Genomic DNA, 27,651 nt, shown 5'->3' with positions numbered 1-27,651 from the left:
CAACTAGGTATTTCTCCGTAGTATAATAAAAGTGTAACCCCTTTGCTTTGTGATATTAGGTTGTGTTTTATGCCAATCAAATTGATCCAAAGTGGTGCTATGTTATACAAGTTTCCCTTCATTAGAGGCATATCTTTTAAGATCAAGATGTGGAGGTTGAATCTCTAGATGAGGTGCCAGTACTACCTGAAATTAGCTCATTGGAAGAAGATGATGAAGAAAACATTTTGGAGGAGGCTGGTCAAGAGCATGAGGAACATCAATCCAAAGAAGATGATGAGTCACCTATGAATCATGATAATTATTCATTGGATATTTAAAGTGATATTGATATGGAACCCCATCTTTTCATTGAGCTTCCATTACATATAGACATTTTTTGAAGCAACACATATGGATTTATTATAAGATGTGATAGATTCATGATCTTGACATTGTTTCCCTTCTCAAAAGTTTTCAACTATCTTTTTTTTTGCTCAAAACATGACTCCAAGGGTTTTGATGGATGTTTTTTTAAAACTATAATCATTTTTTGTGTGTATGTGACATGTATAACTTAAATTCAACACCTAAACACTCTCGAAAATTTTATGCACGGAGAATAGCAGTGCAATTTTGTTGCTCCAACATCAAAATTATAGTATAGCAAGAAAATGTTGTTGTTATACTCATGTTGTTATACTCACTACTGAGAGCAGTGAGATTTCGCTGCCCTCCAGTAGCAAAACATCAATAAATTTTTACTCCCCACAACAACAAAACAACCATGAAATTTCGCTGCCCTATAGGCACTTCTGTGATGAGCAATGATATTTACTACAGGGCAGCAACTAAAATCCTCGACATCTTAACCGAATAAATACTTCTAGAACATAGCTACTAGTAGTTAATGTTGCTATGCCCCCAACGTGTTGTAGTGGGAAAGGATATGGAAGGAAATCTAGATGGAATTCGGATAAAAAAACTGACAAGGGAAAGTCAAGAAAAGGAAAGGGAAGAAAAGGAGAAAGAAGGAAGAATGTATAGAGGCCAAGGGATGCCCATTGACAAGGAGAAAAGCAAAAAATCCATGAAGAAATATGACTTGTGGGAGGATCTTAGCAAGATGAAATTGAATAACCCACTACACAAAATGTTGAATCTGGTTCCCAATTATAGACAAATGCTGCTTTAGGTCATAGTACCAAATGAGAAACTACAGATGCCCTCGTAAGAAGTTGAAAACTCCGACAAGGAATGTGCAAACAATCCAAGACTTGTGACACGTCCATTCCAAAAATGACCCATCAAGATGGGAGGGAGGATAGTGGTGAGGGCCATTCTGGATGGAGGCTCAGAAGTGAACATAATATCAGATAGCCTAGCCAAAAAGCTAGGTATCACAAACATGCAGCTAGTTCTGTTTTCAAGAGACCAGCATGGCTCATCAAAGAAGAGTTCAAGAAGTTGGTACAATCAAGGAAGAACAAATAGAAGTGGCAGGATGCATGTTTTTTGCTGCCATTGTTTATAGTCCTAAAATGACTGAGATAGCGGGTGCATGTTCCATGCTATTGGAAAGACCGTGGCTCGGAAATGGAAGCATAAAGCACAACTCGGATATGAGCAAGATCACAATCTTGAGGGGAAAAAAAAGTCTACATCTTGATCATAGGAAAAGACGAGCTAAATCTGGCAAGCCGGATTGATGTATGAAAAAGGTATAAACTACCTGAAAGGGGTAGAAGATGACAAAGAACAACAAAACATGAAAGAAAATCCAGATTTGTTGTCACTATATAGAAAGGATTGTACAGAGACACAATCCAAAATTCCTAGTGGCTCACCCTGAGGTGCTCCTAAATGAAGCAAGTGCAAAGAAAGAGGAGGAGGAAACTCAGGACAATGTGGTAGAACTATAAGCTAAGCAAGAAAAGGCCATGATGGATCTCAAGCAGAAGGAATCTAAACTCAACAAGCAGAACATCAAATTCCAAGAAGATGAACCTGGGGGATGACCAAGAGCCAAAAAAAGTCACAATCAGTGCCAAATTGAATCATAAATTCAAAGGAAGGCTCCTAAAATTACTCAGCCATGAAGGGGATTGATCCTAGCTTTTATCAGCACAAGATCAACTTAAAAGAGGATGCAACTCCTATCCATAGAGTTGATATAGAATGAACCCCATGAAAAGATGCAGGGGATTGATCCTAGCTTTTATCAGCACAAGATCAACTTAAAAGAGGATGCAACTCCTATCCATAGAGTTGATATAGAATGAACCCCATGAAAAGATGCAGGGGAGAAGAGAGCTTGAGCTCCTATCCGGTAGAGTTGATATAGGGATTGATCCTAGCTTTTATCAACACAAGATCAACTTAAAAGAGGATGGAACTCCTATCCAGTAGAGTTGATATAGAATGAACCCCATGAAAAGATGTAGGGGAGAAGAGAGCTTGAGCTCTTGCAAGCACACATACACTCACAAAACCCTAAAAGAGAACACACAAAGTGAGAGGTTGAAAATCTTCTTGTTCTTAACACAACACTCAACACTCAACACACCATATACAAAGATAAGAGTACACACAATATGAAAAGGTACTCAACCAAATACATACTAGGGTTCTCTATAGTGTGAACCCAACTAAATGAGCTGGCGCTATAACTATGCCAGTCTCTCTAGAATGGCTCTCACACAGCCTATCATCCCACTAACCACATATTACCCATGATCTCACCAACCATGCCAGTGGTGTAAGTGTGGCGCCTATCCCCCACGCGGGTCATCAGTGTCCATCGCCTCACTAGATGAGCTCGATATCTCAACACTCCCCCCCTTGAGCTCAACTCCATCTCATGTACACCAAGTGAAGCCTTGAATCTGCGGAGCTTCTCTGTACCCAATGCTTTGGTGAAGATGTCAGTGACCTGATCCTGTGTGCTGACATAAACAAGGTCAACGTCTCCTGCCAAAAACTTCTCTCTGACAAAATGGTAGTGGACCTCTATATGCTTCGTGCGAGCATGAAAAATTGGGTTCCTGGCCAACTGTATACTGCTAATGTTGTCATAGAAAATGACTTGTCTATCCACTGATAGACCCAAATCTATAAGTAGCTTTCTCAACCAAGCTACCTCACATGCTACCATAGCAGCACCTCTGTACTCGGCCTCTGTACTGGATAGAGCAACCGTAGGCTGCTTCTTGCTGCTCCAAGTCACAGCAGCACTCCCCAAAGAAAACATGAAGCCACTAGTAGATCTCCTATCTGAGATACTACCAGCCCAATCAACATCTGTGTACCCATGTACACATATCTCTGTCGTCCTAGTTTCATAAAATAGATCACAATGCAAAGTAGACCTCACATACCTCAGTATATGCATCTCAATGCATCCAAATACGACTTTCGAGGAATTTGCATAAACTGACTCACCAACCCAACAGCATAGCTCAAATTTGGTTTGGTGATCATGTAGATCAAGCTTCCTACTATGCGCCTATACATAGTAGGATCCTCCAAAATCTCTCTTGAATTTGCACTCAACTTGCCATTCTGATCCAATGGCACTGAGATAGGCTTATAGCCTGTCATACCATACTTGGACAACATGTCCAAGCCATACTATCTCTGCAGTAATCCAATACCATGTGGTGACCTAATCACCTCAATGCCCAAGAAATATCTGAGCTCCCCTAGATCCTTCATCTCAAACTTTTATCTCAAACTTTTGTCCAAGCAAGATCTTTACATCAAAGATCTCTACATCATGGTCCCTCGTAATGATCAGGTCATCTACATAGATGAAAGCAAGCACAACCCCTCTATCATTGTGTCTCACATATAGCGAGAAATCTGCATTGGCTGCATGAAAGCCAATAGTGACAAGATATTCAGAAATCTTGTCAGACCATGCTCTTGGTGCTTGTTTTAAGCCATACAAGGCTTTCTTCAACCTGCAAACATGCTCGGGGTGACCCACATCCTCATAACTAGGTGGCTGCAACATATACACCTCGTCCTGCAAATCCCCATGCAAGAATGCATTCTTTACATCCATTTGATGTAAAGACCATTGCTTTGATGCAACCACTGCTATCAAAACTCTCCATGTTGCCATCTTGGCAACTGGGCTGAAAGTTTCCTCATAATCAATGCCATATGTCTATGCATATCCTTTGGCTACCAATCTTGCCTTGTACTTGCTTATGCTTCCATCACTAATATGTTTTATTTTGTTCCCCCACTTGCATCCAATGGCTTTCTTGCCTTCAAGCAAATGCACTAAATCCCAAGTCTCATTTCCATATAGTGCGTCCATCTCCTCATCCATAGCTTTCTCCCGACACACATTTCCAATAGCCTCATCAATACATGTGGACTCTACAACCTGTACAACTTTTGCCATGTATGCATAGTGATGTGCTACATAACCATCATAGGTAAACCTTTACACAAGATTCTTCACTCTCCCAGATCTTTGCAGCTTTGCATTCATGGCTTCCATAGCCTTATTTACACCAGGTTTTCTCATAGATCCTCATCACTATCAACTAAACCACTAGATGAGGACTCTCCTGGTCCACTCAAAGACTGTGATTGCTGACTTGCATTCTATGCAACCACATTTCCACTCATATCAGCCCCAACAACTTCTTTTTCAGTAGCATACCAGTTGCTCATCTCATCAAAAATAACATACCTGCTTACCCTCAACTCACATGTAGCAGGGTTATAACACCTGTATCTCTTTTGCTCAAGGGAATACCCAATAAACACACATTTTTTAGCTTTTGGATCCAGCTTAGTTCTCAACTCATCTGGCACATGCACATATGCAATGCATCCAGAGAGTTTCAGATGAGACAAATCAGGTCTTCTGCTAGTAAACCTCTCCTCTGGAGTTACATCATGTATGGCTACAGTTGGAGTCCTGTTCATGATGTTAACTGCTATAGAAACAACCTTTGCCCAATAGCTATGCGGCATATTCTTCTCTCCCATCAATGCTCGCGCAATCTCAGCAATGTGCTTGTTTTTTCGCTTAACAACTCCATTTTGCTACGGAGTGTATTTGCATGTAAACTGTTTTTGAATACCATTCTTCTTCAAAAATTCAGAGAACTCATTGGAGAAGTACTCTCCCCCTCCATCTGACCTTAGGCACTTTACATATTTTCTTTTTTGCTTTTTAACCCCATAACTCTGAAATTTTGAAAATGAGTGAACACCTCAACCTTCTCCTTCATGAAGTATACCCACACTTTCCTTATGTGGTCATCTAAATGTCACATAATACCTGCAGCCTCCCATAGACATGGTCGTCGTAGGAAAAAAGAGAGCTCATTTTGGGGCCTTTTACGGTTTGAAAAAATAATCTCTCAACCAACCAACAGAGGGCCAACGTAACGTTGGAAATTCACAAAAATAAGAGAAAATAGATAAAAGAAACAATATTTTATGTAGGTACAAGCGTGCTACATTAATGTGGAGATTGGTTTTTTATTCTCACAAGATCTTTGGACATGAAGATAGAATCTAGTCTGACATTTTCTCTGACAAGGGCCTTCCCGCTTCCACCTTCCTTTGAACTTTGAAATGTTGTGCTGCCTTTCCTTCGAAAGGTCTACCATTCTACACCACTGCCTCATTGTGCAGCAGCCTCTTCTTTTCCAAAACTGCTCCCTTGATCCTGTTTGGCTTAGAGTAAGATGTTTCTTGTCAACTGTCTGTCTGCCCACTTTCTCTTTCTTGAAACTTCACTTTGTTATCTTGTTTACACTACTTTGCTGTGGTTACAGATTCACAAGGTCTCCATGGTGAATAAAAGCTTCTTGTGGAAGACACTCTGTGGATGATAATGCTATGAAGGCAGAATTATACCACACATCCTTACCCCGTCGACCTGCTTCTTCTATTTCTTCGGTAGAGAATTCAAGTACAGTCAAAACGGAAGGAACTTGGGAAAGGTTTAGTGTTTCGAAAGGAGCATGGGTGCTCATGCAACCTAGCAAAAGAAAGAGACCCCAGACAAAAAACATTTTCTTGGCATCATGGAAGGGAAGAGTACGAGATTTTAAAATCACCAGAGGGAAGATATCGGTGAAAGAAGTTTTGATTCAGCATGTGTACATGCATAAAGAACTTGTCTTGCGAGACTATCCAAATGATCTTCCGCAACACAGGCCTAATTGTATATTTTTCTATTGTGGTTTTGTTCTTTATGAGGTGTATGGATTTTTAAGATAAAGCTTTCTTTCTTTGCTTATTGACATTCTTGTGTTATTTTATTTCAGATTTATACCCTTCATCGTATGAGACATGGCAAAACATCGATTGTATTCTGGGATTTATAGATGTTTTGCATGGATCGATAGGAGAACAACAATACCAAGGTCGATGTGCAACAGAGCTAGCTCAATCCGGTATTTTTTTTACTGATCATTTTTATCAGTTGTTGTTGCTGGACAATGCAAACACACATGGTGTGTTAAGAAAACAAGACCTTCCGGCATGGAATTCAGTGGATTGGCCTCTCCCACATTTTAGTGTTACATAGGCATATAGGGCCAAGCTTTTCAAAGAAGTAGAGAAAGCTCTGAGGCCCAATATTACCACAAGGATAATAAAAATTTCTTTATGCATGCCTCTCACAGTTTTTGTAGACTTGTTTAATACCTTTCCAGTGAAGGTTTCAAAAACAATGTTCACAGTTAAAGCAACAAGTCTGGCATGCATGCCACAATTTTTGGATAAAGGTTGGGATAAGAAGACATGTAGTTCAGTGTTTTGTGAGGTTGTCCAACCTACTATGCAACTGAAGTACATGGTTGCATCACAAAATTTTATTTTTTCTTTTTATTATAAGCGCAGTCGAATGCTAGGTACAAAACTAGTCCCAATGGATCAAGATGAAGATTCTTTTGGTGCAGAAAATAAACTTCTTGATATTGATGTTGTTGTGAGAATGGTGATGTGCTAGTCAATATCTCATTAAGACAATGTTGCTCCCTAGCTCAATTCCCCAATGACATTTTGTTTGAGACAGAAGGTTCTATTTCAAAGGACTTTTTATTTATCTACAACAATAAGAAGGTATACCATCTGACTTATCCTAGTCTCATTAAGCACTGCTATTAGTTTACTTTACCCTATTGTTTCATATTGCTTTTTTGCAGGTGCTCAAAAGAAGAGAGAGTTCAATAAAATGCAAAGACATTGAAAATTTGAAAATTGAGATAACACAGACTCTATAAACAAAGGTATTATATTCAATAAAGTAAAATTCTGTACAGAAGTGTTTAATTATATATGTAGAACATATTCTTGACAACCATTTTCTATTTATCTACTACAGGCTGATCTAGAGGCTGCTCTACATGGTCCAAGCTCACCGTATCATCTTTATTTGGAGAATCTATTTTCTGCTGCTCAATCCTGTCGTGTACAGTCTCTTGGTGCTGCTCCATTGTCTCCTCTACTACCCCTGGAGCATCTGTTTGCTGCTGCTCCATCATCTCCTCAATAACATCAGCAGCAGCAGGTCCTTGTTCTTGTGGCTTCTCCTCATCAGCACTAGGTCCTTGTTCCTGTGGCACCACATCAGCATCATCTGTGTCATCAAGGTGTATGACACCTTCTCGGACTTTAGAGCTCTCACCCAACTCGACAGTAGCTGGTACAATAGGTTTGGGGGAGGCATACTTCAAAAACTTCCAAATTGTATTAGCTCTGAAACTATATACATAGTTCGAGCTGAAGCTATCTTCTCTCATCTGCAATGAGATATGATGATTTAGAACACTTTGTACCAATATCAAATTTTTTGAAGCTAAATGAAAATTATTTTTCCTTACAAGCTCTGACTGTCCTATCTCAAAATAGCTTGAAAGTATATATTTGGCACTAATCAGCACTCTCCAGTCGTTTCGCAGCTACTTGAATCATCTTGTTGTAGTGTCTGGATAGTTGGAAAGATATGTTAGAAACTGTTAATATCTGATCAAAACAAAATTATTCAATAAGTTCAAAGGCATAGCATGAAATAGACATCAGTAGAGGGAACGACTTTCTACCTCTAAATCTATTGGCTCTATTGAATCCAAAAGATTGACATTAGGAGGACAGTGATCCAATGCATCTAGAAGCCTTCTAATATAACTGCAATACATATAATTTAGTTAGTGTGCATTAAATCAAAATAATAAAGTTTAAAGTTAAAAATAGCACACAAACCACTTATAATTTTAGCTCTCTGTGTGTGTTTCTAAGAGAGTTGAATAAAAAGCATTGCTTCTGCTGGATGTCAATAGAAGCAAAGCTCCACTGATCACTGCATAAGGAAAAAAGCATTAAGAAATCAAAGGCTACAAGAGTTCTCAATCTTGAAGAAAAATCCCAAAAGAAGCCGTCACCCACATACTTGTTATGGTATGGAAGTAGCAAAATATCGACTACATCAAAATCACAGTGTCTGAACCAACTGGAAATATCCATGGGAGTTTCCTTGGATCTCTTAACTTGAAGGAAATGGCAGGATCAATAATATGAACTGTATGTTGTACAGCATGGTTCATCTAGCTTCTCATCATGCTACATTGGACCAAACAATAATTAGGGTAGGGTGTAAAGGAGGAGGTACAATAAGGATTGTTTTGCAAACAAATGTAAAATAAAAGACACTTACTAGAGCATTGCAAGAATGATAGTATCTGAGCAATACTCATTCTTATGAGCCAATGCTGCCAAGCATGGTTTTGTAAAGTCAAAATTATTCTCTGAAGTTTCATCTTCAATATGGACAACTAGGTTAGGGCCTAGCTCCTGCAACCTTCTCTGTATCTGCAGCTCGATCTGTATAGTCTCCACATCTATAGCAGATTTGGATTCTTTTATTTGCTACTTCAGTGACTCCTCATAAGGAGCTTTCCCTCTGGTGCTCTTTGAGTGGGTTAATTCAACAACCTTCACCTTATCTACCTTCAATTTTCTTGTAGGTGGAATTAATAATATGTCTCTCATTTTTATGTCCTGCCATTCCACAGGATGGACCAGCTTGTCATACCTCCATCTCACTCTGGACAAAGTGTTGAAGTCTTTGGCCATCAGAGTTACCCTGTGAGCATGGGCTGCTACCAGCATTGCATCTTCAAAGTATTTCTCCAAGTAATCCTCTGCCATTTCCTGTAAGGAAAGAATGGCAGTCCTGTTCCACCTGAAACCAAGGTGCCAACTATCACATATTTCTCTCACTAGTCTCTGAAAAGGTGCCTTGGGGATTGCAAAGCCTATAGCTTTCTGTTGCTTTTGGATCTCCTTTAGCACACCTGCAGAATGTTTCAATCTCTTGGACTTTTGCTCGAGCAGGCTCATTGGCTTCCCCTTCCTGCCATGTGCAACTTTTCCCTTTGGAGGCACATTAGATTCCTTGATACCTACCCCAGCTGCCTGCTGCAAGCCCTGGCCCCTTGCCAGCCCTCCTTGCAGTTGACTTGGTTCTTGCCATCACTCTGAAAAGCTGCATACAAAGCAATGGAAAAAGATTACAGCCATGGAGAACATGGAATGATACAAGAAGGCAATGACAAGGTGGATAAAGCAACATTTATAAATTTGTAACAAAACGTGATTTTGACAATTTGAAATTCCTAACAGCTCACCCTCGCGTTTTCTTGCAAATACTTGAAACAACATGCTATTACATTCCTACAGTGAATTCTCTGTCTTTACAACTACAAACAATATGGATTGAGTTTATGCAAGGAGTATACAGCCTTGAATAGCCTAGAAAGACACAAAATCACAATGATAGGGGTGGATGAAGCAATAGTTTTATATTTGCAACAAAATGGGATTTGGGTAGTTTGAGATTCCTAAAGCCTCCTCCTTGCGTTTTCCTGCAAATTCTTGAGGCAGCATACTGGAGCATGCCTTCAGTCATTTCAGTGTGTTTCCAACTTGGTGCAAGATGGATTGAGTCTATAGAAGGCAAGAAGTGATCAAGCTCTCACTCAACAAGCCCAATTCAAAAGTTTTCCTGCTTGTTTTTGCAGTGGAAAAAGCTAAGGAATGCATATAATATTTATCATAATATCTAAGCTACATCACATCACTCACTACCTTATCCTAATATACTATTAAACAAGAAGAAAAGGATATAGAGTGTCTTACTGACCTGGAAGCTATCTGTAGGTGTGTTGTGCTGGTGATGAGTACCCTGTGCTGGGGATGAACCTGTGCTGCTGGTCAGGATGCTGATGGTGTAGAGTAGGGAGGTAAAGAGGCAAGAGAGCTGAGTTAGGAGAGATTAAACAGGAGTAAATAGACTAGTGCAAAATACAAATAAAGTCTAATAAATACCACACATGTGGAATGTAGTCGTTTTTTCACACGTGTGGATGGGACCCAGATCTTTTGGAGTTTGAAATTTGACACATGTGAATGGCACTTTTTGCCTTGAAAATTGTGCCAATCATGATTTCATAATCAGATCCATTAACACTCTTCCCTCCCCATCTTTCATCCCTGTCAGCACACTCCCATCATCCTTTTCCTTCCCCCTCTGATCACTTCCTACCCAACACACTCCATCCACTCTGCAACCTGCCTGAAGACTACTACCACTGCCATATCTCTAGGTTACCTATGCTACAGCTCAAGTTTGGAAGAGAGCAGGAGAATCACCAGGGCAACTCCAACAGTATGGAAGAGGAAAAGAAAGGTCAGAGATCTATATTCTTTTCAATGTTTTTTGATATATATTTCTTCCATCTATAGAATTATTGAATCTTACTACCTAGGAATCTGGTACATCACCCTAGGATTTGATTGTTGGAGATGGATATGAATAGGACCTAGAAGTTTGCAACAAAATGCGAGGAGAGTGCTTTACATTTTCCAAATGGCCTAAATCGCGTTTTCCTACAAATTCTTATATTAGTTTTAGTTTTCATTCTTCCTCTTTGTTTTGCTCTCTTTGGCTGTGGGGAATTCCTCCTAGTATCATTTACTGTCCAGAACACTGTAAGATGTTCCTAGCATTTGATTGGAGATGGATGTCAATAGAAATGGAGAATTAGCAACAAAATGCAAGGAGAGTACTTGACATTTTCCAAATGACCCTGCATCGCGTTTTCTTGCAAATTCCTGTGTCCCTTTTGGTTTTCACTTCTTCCTCATTGTTTTGCTTTCTATGGCCCTGGGGATTTCTTCCTTGATGATGAGAAAAGTTTTTGCTTTAGAACAGTTGATTCTCAGGCCCCTCCTTTCAAGAGGAAGCTGGACTTTTCTGCTGCTATACTTAGACCACACCAATCACCAGGTGATTCATGTGTGCTCATGAAGAGAGTTGTTTGGTGATATCCTATACATTTCCTGATAGCATATGTCAACATATAGAATTCATGATATATAAATTTTTGTTCAGGCAAAAGCAAGAAACTGGAGCAGAAAGGTGAGTCTTCCCTTTCAAAACAAAGGGAACCAGAAGAGGACAAATCTCCAGTTTTGCTCCTATTTGACTTTCTTCACAAGTGCAAGACTCAGAGGAACTTCCACATATAAAAAGTGTAGAGTGCTTGAGGAAACCATGGCATTCCTTATGTACATTGTCTTTCATCAGCACTCTCTAGAAGAGCAAGGGTAGGAGGCTGAAGAAGAAGATACATCTGATATGGCGCAGAGCAGGAAGAAGATATCAACCTGTGGCAACAGATATGGCGCAGAGCAGGAAGAAGATATCAACCTCGAGGATGAGGGGCTGCAAGTGGCTGCTCTTGACCTTGTTCAACTCTTAGGGCAGCACAGCCAGTTGAAACTCTTAGGGAGCACAGCCAATTGAAGATTTTGATGTTCAGAGCAGCAACTATGCAGTGCCCATGCTTCTAGGTGTCTTGATTGGTGGTAAAGATTATGTTTTCCTCCATGATATAGAGTGTATGTTCAATTTGAGGGAGGACTATGCCATTTCCCTTATTGCCCAGGCTTCAAGGCGTGACAAGGAGGTTGGCATAGAGGATGACCATTCACTACTGGATTTGGAAACAACTTTTGATCCTACAGAGGCCCTTACTATTTGTTTCAAAGAGGCTGAAAATTTCCAAGAGCCAGATGAAGCTGCCTTCCAGCTCACACAGGAAGCTATGAATCTCTCAGCACTTCACAAGGGAAAGCTTAAAGAAGAGGCTGGACTGGAGGGGAGAGGAATAAATCTTTGGAAAGATGAACTTCTTGTTGCTGATGAAAATGAGAAGGTATGATCTTGTTACTTCAAATCAAATACTTTATCTTGTGTTTAAATGTTTTGTAGTTGTGTAATAATGGGGTGTTAAGGGACCCAAATGTCTGGAGGGCTATGGAAAACACAAGCTCATAAGGTTTCGAGAGCTACCCATGATTGCATCAGGCCACACAATCCAAGAAGAAGAACACGTGGAGATAGCTGAAGACAAGGATACCCCTCCCAGACAAGCAACAGAGGTAAGCATTGATAAACAGACAGTCGACATCAAGCCAAAAAGGAAGAAAAAGAGTTCAATCAAGTTCAAAAAGAGAGTTCCGACTGGCAGGCCCTGGGAGTAATAGGATTTAGTCATCAAATATAGCACAAACATTATGTTGAAGTTGAACTGATTTGTACAAAGTCTTTGATCCTCATCAGTTCCTTGTCCGTACGGACGATCAGTACCCTTTTGCATTTGTCCCATCACCGTACGACACTTCAATACTCTTCCCACACTCAGTAGCTTCTAAAAGCGTTTGACACTCAGTACCTTATTGGTAAGGATCAATAGTGTGTCTAGCATAATTAAGTAGTTTTGATTGAATTTTTTGTGTGTAGCTCATGGATGTATTGATGCTTGTTAATATAGATCACATGTTTCACAAAAGAAATACATATAGGCATAACACCAAGAGTCACTTGTTCCATAGAATAAAAATCTATTGACTGAGTTTGAAAACATGTGGACATAACACCAATAAGTTACAAACTGCTATTCATCTTTACTTGTCCATTTATGGTTTCTAAATATCTTCGAATCCCTCCATTGTCTATGTCTCTCTGCTGCCATTGAATTGTCCAAAGTTTGTCTTCGTCTTTGCTTTTGGGATAGAATAAAAGCAAGCTTGACTTTGGAACTAGCAACTTTTCTTTTAGTATGTAGCCTCTGTAGAATGCCTCGGTAAAACCATTGGAAGACTTCCTTCAGACTATTTGCCTTTTGACTCCCTCCATAGTGTTGTGTGTGTCTGAAAAATGCATTACGTGCCATGTAGTGAGACTTCTCTATGCCTTGGGTAGACCAAATTGCTGGGCATCCATACTTTTTGACAAAATAGGGAAGGTGGTTGTAGATGATATGTTGTTTTCACAGAGACATAAGAATGCATATTAGTAAGTTATAAAAAAAAAGAGGATCACACTTAAGTAAAAGAAGAAGACATCACTTTACCATATAGTGAGTTATATTGCAGGCTGTCCACGCGTCTTTCATTGACTTCCCAAAATGTTTAATTGCCTCTTTAAAGTTCTTGTAATCACTCTTTGTCCATGTTACATTGTCACAGAACAAGAGTTGATCAAGAGACCTCCACACCTCTGCCTTCACATTTCGTGCTTCCCCATCTGCCTCATGATCTTTCACGGCATTCCACAATCCATAATTAATCCTTGAAACTGTTCTACCTTGCCTTACTTGCTTACTACTGTGTTTGGGTCGAGACAAGAATCTTCTTGCCTTAACACCACCAATAGAGGGCTTGATTGGTACCTCCTTGCCATTGGTAGACTTTTTAAAGTCCTTTGTGATATGAACATCACCTCCATGCAGACCTATATCAGATAACACTTTTTCCAATGCATGAAGAGCATCCTTTCTATTTCTTTCAGGACGGAGTTTCCAAGTAAATCCAATATACAAAAATACCAATTTCTCAATAATTTGACATAGAGCATGCAATGTGCATATGTGAACATTACATAGTGGAATGTCAAGAATTGCCTTGAAGTCAGGGTCAACTTTATCTCTATTAGGTGCTCTCTTCCACCATTTGGAATCCATTACTTGATTTGATTCTTTGCAGTAAAGACAAGGAGACTTTGAGCTACCTCATTTACTAATGTTATACATGCATTTAAGTGTTTTAAGATCCCCCGCCATGTGCCACTCTACTTGAAAATCACCTTTTCCTGCAACATGGAGATTCTCTCCTTGCACTTGTCTTTTAATTATTCTTGGTATTTCCGTGTGGTGAAACACCCAATCTAGTGTTTCATGGTCTTTTGTCTTCACCTGTGATTATAGAAAACAAAAGTCTTACTAAAAAAGATTTAAAAACATTGACTAAAATCAAGTACGAAAAAAAAATGATCATACCTGGAACGAGCCTAACCACCATATGAGTTTCTCCGACTACACACTAAAATACTTCGAACTCGCTTCAGTCAATGATGTATCAAGTGCTCCATTCATCAATGTAATAGTAATCCTTTCCATTTTCTTTTCCTTTACAACCTCACACTCATCCAGTGTGATAACAAATTTCAAAATGCCTTTGCACTCTTCAAATGTTATTCCATAAAACTCGACCATTCTTCTTTGAAGTTGTTGTAGATCTATAAATATATTGTTCCAAGGGTCATACACAGTGGTTCCTTTACCACCATGAAATATTTCTTCAATATGGATATATTGTCCAATAAACTCATCCATACTTTCATTCAAATGACCTCTTATCCTCCACACGGTTGCGGGATTTGGCAGTAAAACTCGTTTAATCCTTTGATCTCTCAAAGTTGAGGATATCGCATGGAAAATGGAACTATATCCCTTCCTGCTAACTCCACTAACATCAAGAGCCTCTTGGATTGTAGTACCATCAACTTGATTATTGGATATAAAGTCCTCTACAACATTGCATTTGATTGTTTTGTATTTTTTTTCTTCAATCAAACCTTTTGCTACACCACAAGAAAGCAATCCTTTCATTTGTTTAACTGGAAGAAGGTTGGGATCCATATTTTCTTTTGCAGGCTCCAATAGTTTCTTATAGTGTCTAAAACGATTTGAGACCCACTGGTCAACAACAATAAGATCCAGTAAGTAATAGATTATAATAATCATTTCGTCCATCATACATATCTTTCACGACATACGCATGGGTGGGAGCATGTGCATCACCTGGTCAGAACCCTCTAGGATCCTCCTTAGGTGTCTTGGCACTTCACTTAGTGACCGCTTTGTGAGACCTCGCCCATCGTATCAGAAGCGCACCATTTTCAACCATACCGAGGAGGCTGGTCTCACAGGCTTTGCCGCGTGAGCTGTCCTTTGAACACTCCCCGCCAACTGTTGTAACCAAACTTCCCTTAGAAAGACATATACCAAATGCTCCCTCTAGCATTTTGGCGTAAGACAGTCCTTTAAGAAAACAAGGTTTCTATGCAAGTTTTCAATTTGATTTTCTTTTGAATACAATGAGTATTTCTTGAATTAGTATCCCCAAAACTTCTTGATCGGAATTCTGAATTTCATACCAAAATTCCTTGAATTCTGTAACCTTGATCCATAGATCAATTCGAAGAGTCTCAAACTTAGTTTCAGATTTGGCGGGAGTTTTGAGTGTATTTTTCTAAACTGATCACACCTTCTTTTTTTGAAACTGACAAAAGAGTTTGCTCATAGTCTGATTCATGGTTCGAGTCGGATAAGATTTTTCCTGAACTAACTTTCTCGAAAAGGTTTGATAATTCAATTACTATTTTACTAAATTTCTTTCGTTGAATATTCACTTAATTGATTTCTAAATTAGTTACATTCCAATGAGGAATAAATTAATCATTTATTTGAATATTTCAAAATCAATAGATTTTCTGAATTTTCTTCTTACAATCCGTGTGAATATAAAACCATAGAAATTTCTCTTAGAGTATTTAATTATTCTTTTATCAAATACTCATAGAATTTAAACATAGAGTTTAAGAGAATTCTAATTTTGATATAAAAATTCTTATGCATCGGTTTATGCATATGCATCTATTTATGCATAAAATCAATTTTAATAAGAATAACACTTTTAAAATGAAAATAATTTCTTTATGCATCTATTAATGCATAAAATTCAATTTTTATAAGAATAACACTTTTAGTAAAAAAATTCCTTTATGCATACTTCTATGCATAAAAATTAATTTTAATAAGAATAACACTTTTGTAATAAAAAATTCCTTTATGCATCTTTCTATGCATCAAAAGTAAATTAAATAAGACTAACACTGTTGTAATAAAAAAATTCCTTTATGCATCTTTCCATGCATAAAAATCAAATTTAATGAGAATAACACTTTTATAACAAAAAAAAATTCCATTATGCATCTTTCTATGCATAGAAATTAAATTTAATGAGAATAATATTTTTATAATAAAACAAAATTTATTATCCATCTTTCTGTGCATAGAAATTAAATTTAATGAGAATAACACTTTTATAATAAAAAAATTTCCAATATGCATCTTTCTATGCATAGAACGTAAATTTAATGAGAATAACACTTTTATAATAAAATTTTCCATTATGCATCTTTCTATGAATAGAAATTCAATTTAATGAGAATAACACTTTTATAATAAAAACATTTCCATTATGCATCTTTCTATGCATAAAAATCAATTTAATAATTAATTTCAGTGATATCCATGCATATTCATAGGTGAATATGTACATGGAGTAATTAGAATATTTCTTTTAGATGCAAAAATATTGGGAATTACTCTTTTGGAATAACATAAAAACAAACTTTCTTTTCGACAAAATTTTGGAAAATTTTGCCATAACCTCCTTTGTTGGCTGACCATTTCTCATTTTTATCATTCTATTTTTAACTTAAATTAATCCAAATTAGATTCATAGAACTCTAATCTACAAAATTTTTCTAAAATTTGAGAGAGTAAATAGTTTATCTAATCCCTTAGTTAATCTTTCTAGGATTAAGAAAGGCTATAATGTAAAGAAGAGAAGGGGGTGGCCTTTTCCTCAAAGGCATAGCATTTGAATTTAATTCAATTAACTCCAAATATAAAAAAATCAAGAAAACCATAGATTTAAAATTCATAAAAAAGCAAGAAAATTAGCTTACATGAAGCTTGTAAGCTCTCCTTTGGCTTGAGGGATTGAGGTTTCTACTCTTGTTTGAAGAAAGAGTGGCCACCAATTCACTTTGGAGAGGATTAGGCCAAAAACAATTGAATTATTAAGAAATTCAATGTAGATGACTCAGGACAGGAGTAGAGTAACAGTTCATAAACACCATTAAGCTTTTACAAAGGGGGAGGATTCTATTTATAGGAAAAAGTAAGCCTCTAACCAAGCAAACTAGTTCTAGAATTTTCGAGATCAGTTTGGTCAATCTTTGACCATTTTTGGGTTAGTTTAGCTTACTTTTTGGATCTAGTTTTGAAATAGTAGAGAGGAGAGATGAAAATATCTCGTTTTATTAATTTAAAAATTGGGATAATGATGAGAAAAAGGCACCTCCTTCATGAGGGGAGATCCCCACTTTGAGAGAGGTGTCAAAATTTAGTTTTTTAATTGTTTTCTTTGGTCCTTAGTCCCACTCTTCATCTTATGTAAGCATTTACTCATTTTTGGGGGGTTTTTCTTTTATTCTTCAAATTATTTACTCCCTACATTTGGATTAATCTTATTGGTCCATAAGAACCTTAATCCAAAATATTTTAGAAAATGTGGACCCTTAGGCTAAGGTCTATTGTGCACATTATAATTTATTTCTAATGCACCTTAGGAATTTCTTTTTAAACTTCTGTTTTGGGGAAATTTATTTTAATAAGAACAGATATTTTTCCATTCAAAGATATCTAAAAATTGAATTACCTCTCTCTAGAGTATTTTCTCTCGCCATGCTAAAACAATAGAAATAAGATCTTTTATTATTCTGAAAAGGGGATTGATTACAGGGGAAGAAACTGGACATCTTGAGGGGTTGGGGAGGAATCTTACATTCTCTCCCACTTGAAAAACGCGAGATGTCCTCATCTTGCAAATTGGGGATAATCTTGCCACAATTCAGCTTCTTTCTCCCAGGTGGTGTCTTCAAAAGGATAGAACTTCCATTTGACTAATAATTCTCTCAGAATTCTGTTCCTGAGAACCTTCTCTTGAACATCAAGGATTTCTTCAAGTTGGAGTTCCATCTGCTCTTGGGTTGAAGAAGTTAAGAGTTCATCATTAAGCACATGATTCGGGCTTGGTACATACTTCTTAAGTAGGCTAACATAAAGTACATTATGTACTTTGAGATGAGGAGGCAAAAGAAGTTCATAGGCCAAGTCACCTACTTTCTTTGTAATCAGATATGGCCCACAGTATCTTGGGGATAACTTCTTGTACTTCCCAAGAGATAGAGAACTTCTTTTGGAGCGTACTCGAATGAAGACCATATCTACTTCTTTGAAATTTCTGTCTGACCTCTTCTTATCTGCATATTGCTTCTATCTATCCTCGGCAGATTTTATATCCTTGCGGATTGACTGCATTTGCTGCTCCATGTCATGAAGCATCTATCGAGACATCTCGACCCTAATCAATGGGTCAGACCAAGTTAATGGTGTTAGGCAGTCTTGTCCTACAGAGCTTTGAAAGGGCTCATCCTGAAACTTTAGTGATAACAGGCATTGTAGGCGAATTCGACTAGGTGCAAATAGCTTAGCCACTTCTTGGGCTCCCTGCCACCACAACATGACCGAAGTATATCTTCGATTCCTTGGTTCACCCTTTCTATTTGACCATCGATCTCGGGGTGGTAAGCTGTGTTAAGATCCAAGAAAGTTCCTACTGCTTCAAAGAATGCAATCCAGAATCTTGACGTGAATTTGGGATCTCGATCACTTACTATTCTCCTGGGTAGGCCATGCAATCTGAAGATTTCCTTGAGGAACACTCTGGCCACATCCACCAATGCAGTGTAGGTTTCTTTTACTAGAATCAGATGGGCAACTTTGGTTAGTCTGTCAACTACCACGAAGATGGAGTTGTAACCTGAGTGCACTAAAGGTACTCCAATAATAAAATCCATACTGATACATTCCCACTTTATCTAGGGGATGTCTAATGGATGTAACTTCCCAGGCATTTTTACTCTCTCGACTTTGACTTTTTGACATACCAGGCATCGACATACATGATTAAGTACATCTTTTTTTAGTCGAGGCCAAAAGAAGCTTTTGTTTCCAGACATGTAGGTCTTGATGAAACCTGGATGTCCTACTATAAGGATAACATGGGCTTCATTTAGAATTTGACCCTTAGTTCCCTCATCATTGGGAATGCATAGCCTACTATTATAATACATAATTCCTTCATCCAGGCTGTACCCTTGAACTCGGTTCAACTCCTAAGGAGTTTTTCTTTCCTGCATAAGTAGGGTAGCAATAGGGCCAAAGAATCTATCCTGTATGATCTTCTCTCTTGCTTCATTAATCAATGGATTTAACACCACTATGATTGCAAGCAAGGAGGATTTTCTACTGTGAGGGCATCTGCTACCAAATTTTCTTTGCCTGGGCGATACTTGATTTCAAAATCAAATTCCTGGACGGTTTGCATCCACCTTCTTTGGCGCATGTTGAGATCCTTCTGAGTGAAGATCCACTTTAAGATCTGATGATCTGTCACAACAAAGTGAATCTTTGATGTGACACCTTCTTTGGCGCATGTTGAGATCCTTTTGAGTGAAGATCCACTTTAAGATCTGATGATCAGTCACATCAAAGTGAATCTTTGATCTAGTAGGTAATGTCTCCACAACTTCAGGGTGGCATAGACTACTGAAAGTAGCTCCAAGTTGTGGACATCATAATTTCTCTCATGCATTCTGATTTTTCAAGATTCATAGGACACTCCATGACCTTCCTGCATGAGCGCACCTCCCAGGGCAAAACCACTAGCATCAGTTACTACCTCAAAGGGTAGAGAGAAATTTGGCAACTTCAGAACAGGATTTGTTACCAAGGCGGTCTTCAGCTTATCAAAAATGCTCTGACATCTAGAAGACCATTAAAACAGGATAATCTTCTTGAGAATATTAGTCAACGGGGAAGCTATGAGAGCATACTTAGGTATAAAAATTCTATACCAACCAGTTAATCCCAAGAATCCCCTGTCTTCTTTCACTGTCTTTGGTTTAGGCCAATCTATGACTACTTGGGACTTTTGCAGAATCTGGAGAAATTCCATCTTTGGATACTAGGAAGCCCAAGTATTCAACATGGTTGACAGAGAGTGCATTTGCTCCTTTTTTACAAAGAGTTGGTGCTTCCTTAGAATCTCAAGACTTTACGGACGTGAGCTTCATGGTCAGCTGCATTCTTTGAAAAAATCAGAATATCATCAAAGAAAACAAGAACAAAGTCATCCAAGTTTTCTCTGAGAATGTCCTGCATTAGGCTATTGAATGTAGTTGGGGAATTTGTCAATCCAAATGGCATGATAGTAAATTCATAGTGCCCATAGAGAGTATTGATGGTTGTCTTTGGGATATCTTGATCATTAATCTTGATTTGGTAATACCCTGATTTGAGATCTATTTTTATGAAGATCTGGGCTCCATTTAGCCTATCGAGAAGCTCATCAACTCTAGGGATATGATACTTATTCTTAAGTGTCAGCTGATTGAGACCTCTGTAATCCACACAGAGTCTTAACGTTCCATCCTTCTTTTTCTGAAAGAGAACTGGCGCTCCCCATGGTGAAACACTGGGTCTTACGAACCCTTGTTTTAACAACTGCCAAAGTTCTTCCTTCAGTTCAATGGCTTCAGCGACTGGCATTTTGTACAAGCACTTGGCTACTGGCTGAGCTTCGGGGGTCGATTCTATCTCATGATCTACGATTGCGAGATGTGACTGATACAAAGGAGCTTGTCTCTGAACTCTGGGTCCTTGACTTCCATGTCCTCTTGACATGGCAAGAGTCTGGTAGTCTTTAAGCTAGTGACCGAAACACTAACACCCAAAACACTTGTTCTCACTTCTAAGCTCATCCCTTTGAATCCGTGAAAGAGGTGGGGCTCCTGAGAAAGTGTTATGAGGGAAGGGTCTTCCTTCACTTCTGAATCTCCTAGCATCTTGATTCTGATTAGGGCCTTGATGCCTCTTTGGGGGTGGAAAGTTTGAAGCACTTCCCGGGGTTTAGAACCTTTTAAAATTTGAGGGTGCAGGCTTTGGCGAGACCTTAACAACAAATGCTTTGGCAAAGTCCTTTGCATTCTGACAACATTTGCCATTGAGATTGGTTTGGCATTTTTCACAAAAGTGTCCAATGGCTCATTCGTCCCTCGAATAAATCTAGCCATCAGCTACTCTTCATTCAAAAAGTGGAGAATATTTGAGGAGAAGGGCAAATTCCTGATGGTATGCTTCAATCGTACAGCTATCCTGCTTCAATCGTACAGCTATCCTGCTTCAGCTCCAAGAACTCATTCATTTTGGTTTCTAGGAAGCCCGGAGGACAAAACCTCTTCCTGAGGTAAACTTTAAGATCTGACCAGGTCTAGGTATTTCAGTCGAGATGGTTTGTCTCGCAATGGTTCTTCCATGCGTCCCTGGCCATTTCTACAAATTTCAATCTGGCGAGAGCCATCTTGCTCCTCTCGTTATAACCGATTACATCAAAATACTCTTCCATTGCCTCGATCCATTTTTCCAGTACTTCTCCTAATTGTTCCCCTTCACCCTTGAAGGGACCAGGTTGGGATCGGTGCAGGGCTTTACGAACGTGCGGATCTAACTCTTCATCATCGGTAAGAGGATCCGGCTACCTAGCAGCACGGGCCGTGCCATTAGGAACTCAATGGAGTCTTCTTGGGCCCTTTTATTTGGCAGTTTAAGGAAGTCAAACCTTTTCTCTTAAGAAGAAACGTTTTCTAATTTGAAGCTTCAAAACGGCTACTTTATTCGAATTTGAATTTGGGGGGAAAAATGGAATTTAAAATCTAGCAGATAAAACCATATCATGTAACATATCTATGGAAAGCTCTTGATGCGTAGATCACGGATCTATAATCTCCGCTCAGATCGGAGCTTGTATGTAGAAGTTATGGAGGTCCGAAAATTGTAAAATTGCCCCCCCCCTTTTTGGGGAAAAAAGTGCACCCTTTGACCACTCTTACACCTCTCTTACAAACCAATGGTTTTTGCTTACATGGCGGGCTCCTATTTGTCAAAAAGTTAAACGTTTCCATAACCTCATGGCAAATTAAAGGGCCCAAGAAGACTCCATTGAGTTCCTAATGGCCTCATGATTTTGACAAAACCATATTTTTGTCAACTTAACTCTATCATCAGATTTATGACTTTAATTTTTGAGATTTATTTTGTAAACAGATAAATATTCCATCATAATTCTTGAAAACAAGATTCACTCTGATAATTTTATTAACCAATATTCACAACCACAAAAACAATTTAGAATCTTTTGCAAAACATCATTTATTATCAAACATTTTTGATATATACATAGAGCGTCTTGGCTCCAAAAGTCACCGCCTCAATCGCGTACGCATAAAAAGTTGATACCGCGATAGACACATGCTATGATATACACGATTCATCCTCACTGAATAATGGTGCTGTAATTATTCTCCTAGGAATAAAGCGACTAAGAAGTCTAAAAATACGGCAAGAAATTCTAAAATTCCTCGGTGAATGATTATGGAGTTGTACATAATGAATAACTCCTAGCCTTATCAAGATCATGGCTAGCGAGATATTCTGCCTGAGTCTCTCTCGTTGATTAGTATTGATGTTAATACTTCCCCCTCCAGAGAACCACATAAGCTGACGTCGCTCTACTGGATCTCACTCTCCTTTCTCGGGTTGTAGCAGAGTTGATGAGATTTTCGAAGGCAAAGGCGATCATATCCTGACTCTGGGAGAGTCCAAGAATGCTAGATAGATTTATGATATCCATCTAAAAATCCACTTTAATTTATGAGTTTTTCAATTTATGAAGTTCATTTCAACATAATCTTAACAAGTGAAAACATTATTTTCCATATTTACTTTAAAATTTTAGGCAATTTATGCTGCTGTTTCATAAGTTTACAACAATGCTCTGATACCAGCTGTGAGACCCCTCTGCCCCCTCCGTGCACCGGATTCCTGGTTGCTAGAGCAACGGAAGTATCTTCCTCTTGCGCAGGGCAAGGTTTCACACTCGGGGCCTCGCCCTCGAATGTCTGGACACAAGACTAATCTAGTGGTCATTCCGAAACAAACCGGGAAAATTTTCCTTGCCCAAAAAACGGGGACGATTCCACCGTTTTTATTTTCTTAACGAATTTTCTAACGAGGTCAACAGGCTAAACTATCCTTCACCTAATTAAACGAGATAGAAGGAAAACTATCAGTTGAAGAAATCAACGCTATAACCGAAATCAGGCACAGTCGTTGATCTAATCATTTGAGAAAATCAAGGTTTTTTTCCTAACCGAAATCAGGCACAGCCGTTGATCTACTCATTTGAGAAATTCTTCAGGTTTTTATTTAACTACTCGAATTCTAAGTGTATTCCAATTATTTCAATTTAATTATTAGAACTCCACTAATTCTAGCCTACATCCAGCCCATGGGTTAGCCACCACCCAACCACACTGGGATTGGTAGAACCAGACAATTACTCACCCACCCATAATTGAATGCCTTTCTTAACTTTTGCTTTCAAATACAAGTATGCACACACTCCTCTTTAAAACTTTAACATATAAAATAATCCATTGACAAACAGTTATTGGTTATAGATATCATAACTCGAAATTCCCATCCAGTCCCTTATTTCTAAAAAAAAAACAGTATCACTTTGCACTCTCCATTGAGACCAGTTGGTCAGCAACACGAGATCTAGTAATAGATTACAATAATCATTTCGTCCATCATACATATCTTCCACGACATACGGATGGGTGTCCTAGGCACCGCGGGCCTGTGTATCGCTTGGTGAGAACCCTCCAAGATTCTCCTTAGGTGTCCTGGCACTTCACTCAGGGACCGCTTCGTTGGCCCTCGCCCATCGTATCGGAAGCACACCATTTTCAACCATACCAAGGCTAGTCAAGACCAGGGCAGGCTTTGCCGCATGAGCTGTCCTTTGAACACTCCCTGCCAGGCAACCGAGCTTCCCTTAGAAAAACATATACCAAATGCTCGCTCCAGCATTCAGGTGTAAGATAGTCCTTTAAAACAGGGTTTCTATGCAAGTTTTCAGTTTCATTTTCTTTTGAATACAAGGAGTATTTCTTGAATTAGTATCCCCAAAACTTCTTGATTGGAATTTTGAATTTCATACCAGAATTTCTTGAATTCTCTAACCTTGATCCACAGATCAATTCGAAGGGTCTCAAACTTAGTTTCAGATTTGGTGGGAGTTTGGAGTGTATTTTTCTAATCTGATCACACCTTCTTTCCTGAAACTCACAAAAGAGTTTGGTCTTGGTCATTTGGTCTTAGGTTCGAGTCGGATAAGATTTTTCCTAAACTAACTTTCTCGAAAAGGTTTGATAATTCAGTTACTATTTTACTAAATTTCTTTCTTTGAATATTCACTTAACTGATTTCTAAATTAGTTACGAATTCCAATGAGGAATAAATTAATCATTTATCTGAATATTTCGATCTCTATAGATTTCTTGAATTTTCTTTTTACAATCCGTGTGAATATGAAACGATAGAAATTTCTCTCTTAGAGTATTTAATTATTCATTTATCAAATACTCATAGAATTTAAAAGAATTCTAATTTTGATATAAAAATTCTTTATGCATCTGTTTATGCATAAAAATCAACTTCAATGGAAATAACACTTTTATAAAAAAAATCCTTTTATGCATCTATTTATACATAAAATCAAATTTGATAAGAATAACACTTTTAAAATGAAAAGAATTTCTTTATGCATAAAAATCAATTTTTATAAGAATAACGCTTTTATAATAAAAAAATCCTTTATGCATCTTTCTATGTATAAAAATCTATTTTAATAAGAATAACACTTTTGTAATAAAAAAACTTCCTTTATGCATAAAAAAATTTAATGAGAATAACACTTTTTGTAATAAAAATACGCATCTTTCTATGCATAAAAATCAAATTTAATGAGAATAACACTTTTATTATAAAAACAAATTCCATTATGCATCTTTCTATGCATAGAAATTAAATTTAATGAGAATAACACTTTTATAATAAAAAAATTTCCATTATGCATCTTCCTATGCATAGAAATTAAATTTAATGAGAATTACACTTTTATAATTAAAAAATTTCCATTATGCATCTTTCTATGCATAGAAATTAAATTTAATGAGAATAACACTTTTATAATAAAAAAATTTCCATTATGCATCTTTCTATCTTTTATAATAAAAAAAAATCCATTCTGCATCTTTCTATGAATAGAAGTTAAATTTAATGAGAATAACACTTTTATAATAAAAAATTTTCCATTATGCATCTTTCTACACATAAAAATCAATGATATCCATGCGTATTCATAGGTGAATATGTACATGGAGTAATTAGAATATTTCTTTTAGATGCAAAAATGGTGGGAATTACTCTTTTGGAATAACATAAAAATAACCTTTCTTTTCCACAAAATTTTGAAAATTTTGCCATAACCTCCTTTGTATGGCTGACCATTTCTCATTTTTATCATTCTATTTTTAACTTAAATTAACCCAAGTTAGATTCATAGAGCTCTAATGTACACAATTTTTCTAAAATTCAAGAGAGTAAACAATTAAAAGAGTTTAATTAATCCCTTAGTAAATCTTTCTAGGAGTAAGAAAGGCTAGAATGTAAAGAAGAGAAGGGGGTGGCCCTTTCCTCAAAGGCATAGCATTTGAATTTAATTCAATTAACTGCAAAACATAAAAAATCAAGAAAACCATAGATTTAAAATTCATAAATAAGCAAGAAAATTAGCTTACATGAGCTTGTAAGCTCTCCTTTGGCTTGAGGGATTGAGGTTTCTACTCATGTTTGAAGCAAGAGTGGCCACCAATTCACTTTGGAGAGGATTAGGCCAAAAACAATAGAATTATTAAGAAATTCAATGTAGATGGCTCAAGACAGGAGTAGAGTAACAATGCATAAACACCATTAAGCTTTTACAAAGGGGGAGGCTTCTATTTATAGGAAAAAGCAAGCCTCTAACCAAGCAAACTAATTCTAGAATTTTCTAGATCAGTTTGGTCAATTTTTGACCATTTTTGGGTCAGTTCAGCTTACTTTTTGGATCTAGTTTTGAAAAAGTAGAGAGGAGAGAAGAAAATGTCTCATTTTATTGATTTAAAATTTGGGGTAATGATGAGAAAAAGGAACCTCCTTCATGAGGGGAGATCCCCACTCTGAGGTGTCAAAATTCAGTTTTTTAATTGTTTTCTTTGGTCCTTAGTGCACTCTTCATCTTATGTGAGCATTTACTCATTTTCGAGGGGTTTTTCTTTTATTCTTCAATTTATCTCCTCCCTACATTTGGATTAATCTTATTGGTCCATAAGAACCTTAATCCAAAATCTACAGAAAATCTGGACCCTTAGGCTAAGGTATTTTGTGCACATTATAATTTATTTCTAATGCACCTTAGGAGTTTCTTTTTAAACTTCTATTTCGGGGGAATTTATTTTATTAAGAAGGGATATTTTTCCATCCAAAGATATCTAAAAATTGGATTACCTTTCTCTAAAACATTTTCTCTCTCTAGGCCAAAACAGGTAGAAACAAGATCTTTTATTATTCAGAAAAGGGGATTGATTACAGGGAAAAAAATTGGACATCTTGAGGGGATAGGGAGGAATCTTACATTCTCTCCCACTTGAAAAAATGTGCGATGTCCTCATCTCGTAAACTAGGGATAATCCCGCAACAGTTCGGCTTCTTTCTCCTAAGTGGCATCTTTAAAAGGATACAACCGAACTTCCATTTGACTAATAATTCTCTCAGAATTATGTTCTTGAGAACCTTCTCTCAAACATCAAGGATTTCTTCAGGTTGGAGTTCCATCTGCCCCTTGGGTTGAAGAAGTAAAGAGTTCATCATTAAGCACATGATTAAGGCTCGGTACATACTTCTTAAGTAGGCTCGGTACATACTTCTTAAGTAGGCTCACATCATTAAGCACATGATAAAGACTCGGTACATACTTCTTAAGTAGGCTCACATGAAATACATTATGTACTTTGAGATGAGGAGGCAAAAGAAGTTCATAGGCTAAGTCACCCACAGTATCTCGGGGATAACTTCTTGTACTTCCCAAGAGATAGAGAACTTGTTTTGGGGCGTACTCGAATGAAGACCATATCTGCTTCTTCCAATTTTCTGTCTGACCTCTTCTTATCTACATATTGCTTCTGTCTATCCTGGGCAGCTTTTATATCCTTGCGGATTGACTGCATCTGTTGCTCCATGTCGTCAAGCATCTGTGTGGACATCTTGACCCTAAGCAATGGGTCGGACCAAGTTAATGGTGTTAGGCAGTCTTGTCCTACAGAGCTTTGAAAGGGCTCATCCCGATACTTTGGTGATAAGAAGCATTGTAGGCAAATTCCACTAGAGGTGCAGATAGCTTAGCCACTTTTTGGGTTCCCTACCAGCA

The sequence above is a fragment of the Cibotium barometz genome, chromosome 17 (assembly GCF_041138505.1).
Source record: "Cibotium barometz isolate CiBa-2024 chromosome 17, ASM4113850v1, whole genome shotgun sequence".
NCBI classification, from domain to species: Eukaryota; Viridiplantae; Streptophyta; class Polypodiopsida; order Cyatheales; family Cibotiaceae; genus Cibotium; species Cibotium barometz.
Note: the sequence above shows the minus strand (reverse complement) of the source record.